The following is a 6,000-nucleotide window of genomic DNA, read 5'->3' as shown; positions in this document are numbered from 1 at the left end:
TTATAAGTCCCATTTACTCTTGTATTAGAGAGTCTCTTAGAATTAGACATAATCTTTTTACAAATTTGCAGCTTATTTTTTATGTGGCAAAGGGAAAAGGACTAAAAAAATGTCCTGGAGAGAGGGTTAGGGTGTGGTGGAGAGGGCGTGAACTTCCCTTGACTCAGAAGAGGAAAGTGGTAATTTTCCTCCCTTTACCATTAAAGTATTTGTAATTTTTGAAGTAACTTTTTCTACAAAACATATGTATTTAAGGAATATTTCTTATATGTTCAAAACCTGCAATTTATTTGGTCTATGGTAAGTACTTCAAGGGAACTTGGAGTTTCCTGCCAAAGCTCTGTTTGGAAAAGCTTGTGCAGGGAAAGCATCAGGAAGGAAGACATCACATCTATAGAAAGGTAGGCTCCCTCTTTGTATAGTTTCTTTACATTGTTAAAAAATTAATATAATTCAGACTAATATGGCTAGCTAGACTGACAAGGGAAGACTCCCTACCTTTACAAAAATATACGAATGCTGGATAATAACTTTAAAAATTGAAAAAATATATTTTGCTAAGCTTGAAAGCAAGAAAGGGAAATCAGCTAGGTATGGTGGCTATAATACCAGCACTTTGGGAGGCTGAGGCAGGAGGATTACTTGAGCCCAAGAGTTTAAGATAAGCCTGGGCAACATAGAGATGTCCCATTTCTACCAAAAATTAAAAAATAATGCAGGCATGGTGGCGTGAACCTGAGGTCCCAGCTACTCGGGAGACTGAGGTGAAAGGATCACTTGAGCCCAGGGGATTGAGGCTGCAGTGAGCTGTGATCATGCCACTTCCACTCTGGCCTGGGTGACAGAGTAAAACTCTGTCTCAAAGAAATTTTTTTTGAGCCATCGAAATAACAGCAGCAACAACAACAACAACAAAGGAAATCACTAGCTTTTAGAAAAAGGAAAACAAAAAACGAGAGCATTACAGGATGCTGAAGGCAAGTATATACTGAAGCCCAATGGCTCACATGAGTACTGGAACTTGATACATGCTGTGAGACTCAAAGACTTAGAAGGAATAGACTACTGACAAATGCAAAAACATGAATGAATCCTGAAATGATTATACTGAGTGAAAAAAGTAACACAAAAGAAGAATACACACTATATGATTTCATTTATAGAAAATTCCAGAAAATGCAAACAAATCTCTAGCGACAACAGATCAGTGACAGCCTCAGGACATGGAGGGGGATGAGTCAGAATAAGAGGGAGAGATTACAAAGGGGCATGATGGATATGTTTACTCTCTTGATTGTGGTGATGGTTTCACAGTTGTGTACATATGTCAAAACTTGTCAAATTGTACACTTTAAATATGAATAGCTTATTGTATGTCAGTTATATCTCATGAAGATGTTAAAAAGGACAAACAAAATCAACATCCAAGCAAGTTCAACAGATCCTTCTTCTCACTTATATGTGTGCAATTTACTTGCTGAAGAAACTTGGTGGTATGTCCTATAGAGTTTCTCACATTCTGGATTTTATTGATTGCAAAAAGGAATCCTTATCTTTTTTTTTTTTTTTTTTTGAGACAGGGTATTGTTTTGTCACCCAGGCTGAAGTGCAACTGGCACCATCATGGCTTACTGCAGCCTTGACCTCCTAGCCTCAAGCGGTCTTCCTACCTCAACCTCCCAAGTAGCTGGGACCACAGGTGCATGCCATCACCCCTGGCTGGTCTCAAACTCCTGGGCTCAAGCAATCCTCCTGCCTTGGCCTCCCAAAGTGCTGGGATTACAGGCCTGAGCCATCATGCCTGGTCAAGAATTCTTGTCTTTTAGAGCTTTATACGATGAAGTATTTATGGGTGATATCCATGTGAGGGGTGGGGAAGGAGATTGGCCATATGTTGATAATTGTTCAAGTTGAATGACTGACTCATGAAGGGTCATTATACTCTCCTCTCTACTTTTTATGTGCTTAAACATTTTTTATAAGAAAAAGTTGAAACAAGTCCTGGGGCCTATCTTAGAGGTACTGAATTTCTTGGGGGTTGAGCATAGAGGTATGCATTTTTATAAACTCCCAAGTATAACAAGATTTAGCTATACACTATAGAGGATCACTGCCCCACATAAAAGAAAAGGACTCCTATGATGAGGTGAATTTCAGACACCTACCACAAGGTATGGGAAAAACCATTTTTGGTAGGTGTCCTTTACATTCAGTATCAAATTCTAAAAGTAGTAGGGGCTGGGCATGGTGGCTGTGGCAAAAGAGAGAATGCACGTCCTGCAGCTGATTGTTGTCATGTAAGAATGTAAGCTCACTCTTACCAAATCTTCCACTTTTTAAAGAGAAGCCCAAAATGCATGTATAATCTTCTGGTTTATAACTTTGGATATAGATTTTTTAAAGTACCATGTATGCAAAAAAAAAAACATGTTTGTGGATTTGATTTGTACCTGGACCACCAGTTGTCATGTTATGAACCATGCTGGAGTATTTTATAACACCGTCTCTCAAAGTGAGAGTTTCAGTCCTTTCATGGACCAGGGCTGCTAGGACATGCTTAATGCAAATGAAGCCACAGTGGAAAGAGAAGTGAGCAGTACATACCACATGAAGAATGCTTTCTTTTAGTTTCTTGAGTAAAAGATTGAAGACCTGTTAATAATTTTTTTGGCATGTGCTTACAATTGTTTTTCTGGTGGTAGGGATGAGTTTGCACCAGATCACCTTAATTGTCTTTTATCTAGGTTCTCTCGTGACTTGTCTCTTATCTATGTTGTACTGTGAGGAAAAGTTCAGTTCTACAGAATGACCCCTGTTGATGAGAGGTGTTACATGTGGCCATGGGACAGGATTTTTCTTTTCCTTGTAGCAAGCTGGCACATGAAGATATCATGCTCCACTTAAATAGAAGAATTACCTCGCCAGTGGTGGCCACTATAGCTTTCAAAGACATATGGAATTGAATTTGGGGAACACTGAACTTGTTTTGGACTTGCCATTTTTTTTTTAATTCTTTTTTTGGCTAAGTTACCTATTGAATGCTCATAATTACCACATCTATTGTCCTTTTTTGTCAAAAAGCTTCACTCCAATTAGAAGATACCTGAAGGCAGAAACTATGGCTTTGTCAGCTGTTGACTTCCTCATGGTGCGCAGTGTAAATATACTACTACTTTATTTAGTAGATTCTTAGTACTTACTTGTTGGCAGATTTACTAATAGTTCCTGTACATCTCAGCAAATCAACAGATGATTTAGGTTATTCTAACCCTAACTTTATTTAATATAATAAAAACTTTCAGCATTTATTGTTAGGCCCAGGGCTAGGTAGGCTCCTGAGATAGAGAAGTTCATAAGGGAAGGAGCCCAGAAGGTAGGGGAAACAAAAAAATAGTTACAACACTCTTGATATGTCTCAGCATATATAGACATTAACATCAGGAAAAGCTGAGGGGTGGGGGGAAGGAATTTGTGAGGGAGGGCCCTTTGGACAAATGTCACGTTTCTCAGAGTAGCTTTTAGATATGGGTGGGAAAATGAGGGCAGGGCAATTGAAGTGGGATGGAAGGGAGATATTTAAACTAAAGTCATTCTAGGGCTCCAATCACTGGACACAGGTAACTCTTCCTACACTATATTCATTTATCCATGCAATCACATTCATTGAGTGCCTCCTATGAGTTAGGCAGGGTGCACTGTGTAAGATACAAATGAATGAAGCAGGTCCACAGCGGTTGTCTAGGGGGATAAAATGCTGCACAGGGCAACCTGGATAAGCCTGACACGTTAGGTGCCACAAAGCTACAGAAACAAAGTGCTAAGGAGATTCGGAAAATTTACAGGTCATTTCTGGATGCAGGATCTGGGAAGAAGGATGTCCACAGTTCAAAGATCAGTACAATCTTCGTAGCGAAAAAGCGTTGGTTTATTCTACCTCTACCTAGTTTGTGCCTCAACATCTTTGACCCCAAAGGATAAAAAGGTGCAAATAAGGGCACATTTTCTTCATAGAATACGTAATGGTGCTTATTTAATGCTTTCCTCTTCATTCCCCGCAGTGATTTCCCTCTTCACTCTCCCCCGAGTCTCACAGAAGGAACTAACAAGGGAGCGCTTCACAAGCACAGACACCTTTAAAGAGGCGCAGAAAAGAGTACTTGGTGAAAAAGTTAGTATTCTTTCAGGTGACTTTCCTTAAGATTACTGGGCATTAAGAATGAAAATATGTAAACCAGGCTTACGAGCAAGAAAACAAACTCTCCACATTCAGAGTTAATCTTCGAACTCAGCAACCGTCAGCAGAACTCACCCCCATCAGGGCGGGCTCGCGGGCGCGGTCCCACCCACAGGCCCCTCCCCCGCGGAGGTTCTCCAGCGCCGCCCGTACTCCCGCCCTTCGCGCGTCCCTGCTTTAACAGCTCTGGTTCTGTCAGGACCTCACTTCTCCGCCCCCGGCGCAACCGCGGCCAGGCAGCGACGTGCACCCGCGTGTGCGCCGCCGCCGCCCGGCAGAGTGGGCGCCTCCGACATCAGGAGCGCGCACGCCGTGCCGAGGGGCCTGGACGAGCGCGCTCCCGACCCACCGCCTCCTCCTCCTCCCCCTCCTACTCGGCCCGCCCCCTCCCTCGCCTCTTCCTGCCAGGCAGTCCTTCTCCCCTCCCCTCTCCGTTCCCTCCGCCCTCCCCGGGCTCCAGTGGCGGCGGAGTGAACGGGATCGGCCCGGCCTCAGAGCGCGAGGTGGCGGGTGGGACGCGGGCGCCTGAAGGAGTTGTTGTTTCGGCAGCGCCCGCGGAGACGTGAAGAGGTGAGGCGAGGGCGGCCTCCTCGGGACACGAGGGCGGCCCGGCTGCCCGGATCCACGGGCCGAGGCTGCTTGGGTGTGTTGGCGTCGGGCTGAGCCTGGGGAGGGTCGAGATGGGGCCCCGGCCCGGGACGGGGATGCGGGAGGACCGTGGGAAGGAAGGCACCGGGCGGGTTCAGGACTGTCGGCCGCTTCCCGGACGCCGCGGTTCTCCCAGGTGGCCGCCCCTGGCAGCTAGGGCGGGCGGGGTCTGCGCCCTTACCTGGGGGCGGGGTAGTGGCTTCTGCGGCCGCCGCCTCCAGCTGTGCCCTCCTGACATTGCTGCCTGGGCGGCTGCCGCCCGCTGCTACGCTGTGGCTGCTGCTGGATTCGCAGTCCCAGCAACCCTGCGTCCGGTGGGCGAGTGGTTAGAGTATTTTCTTACCCACACGCAGGCTTCTGTGCTCGACCGTTTCTCTCCCTCGCCCTTCCTCTTCCTCCCCCGAGCACTTTGCTCGGCTCCTGCTGTTGATGCTTGTGGTTTTGTAGTTTGGGATGGGCTGCGTTCCGGGCAGATCCCTACCTGCAGGGAATGCCCCGCTTCAGAGTTGACCTCCTGAGCCTTGACAAACACCTCCCCCCAACCCCCACCCAGCTTGTGGGTGCTCAGTGTCCTGATAACTGAGTCAAAGTTTCTGAGACTGGGCTGGTACTTTGCACTGGTCGCCAACGGTACAGGGCTGGGCAGTGCGTCAGCATGTGGAAAGGAGCCACCGGCTAGCGGGATATGGCCGAGTGCATGGGAGCTGAACTGACGGGTTTCACATACTAGGCAGTGTGTCCAGGTCCTTGGATCTCTCAGATACGGTTATATTAGAATATGTGCCAAAACTTAGGTGGTCACTTGCAAAATTGGTTTCATGCAAGTAAACTGAAATGCCAGCCTTATTACACTAATGGGAAGGAGAACTTTTGCTTGCCGGACAGATTTCAGCGCAGTTTGGAAAATGATTTTAAGGCCTTTATTTTTGACACTGGAGGGGTTTAGGGATTTTTAATACATTTAAATTTCCTTGTGCATAGTGGGAGGTAAGTAGTTGCTTGTTAAAATTCTGAAAACACAGTTTCATGAAAACCTTCTGACTTTTCTTACAGTAGTGTTTATGTTTGACATCTTCCGTAGAATATCCATTAGTTATGATGTCAGAAGATACGGATGT

General features: G+C 45.7%; 1 protein-coding gene across 1 annotated transcript in view; it reads left to right on the top strand.

Annotated features, from left to right (window-relative positions):
- The first annotated feature begins 4,565 nt into the window (after window positions 1–4,565).
- Window positions 4,566–6,000, top strand: part of RABGAP1L (RAB GTPase activating protein 1 like) — an 802,566-nt gene continuing 801,131 nt past the window's right edge. The window contains exon 1 of the mRNA XM_025368997.1: window positions 4,566–4,804. The gene's annotated coding sequence lies outside the window, so the exon portion shown is untranslated. The remainder of the gene's footprint in view (window positions 4,805–6,000) is intronic.

This window comes from Theropithecus gelada, chromosome 1 (assembly GCF_003255815.1).
Source record: "Theropithecus gelada isolate Dixy chromosome 1, Tgel_1.0, whole genome shotgun sequence".
NCBI lineage: Eukaryota > Metazoa > Chordata > Mammalia > Primates > Cercopithecidae > Theropithecus > Theropithecus gelada.
This window is presented reverse-complemented; position numbering and strand designations above follow the sequence as displayed.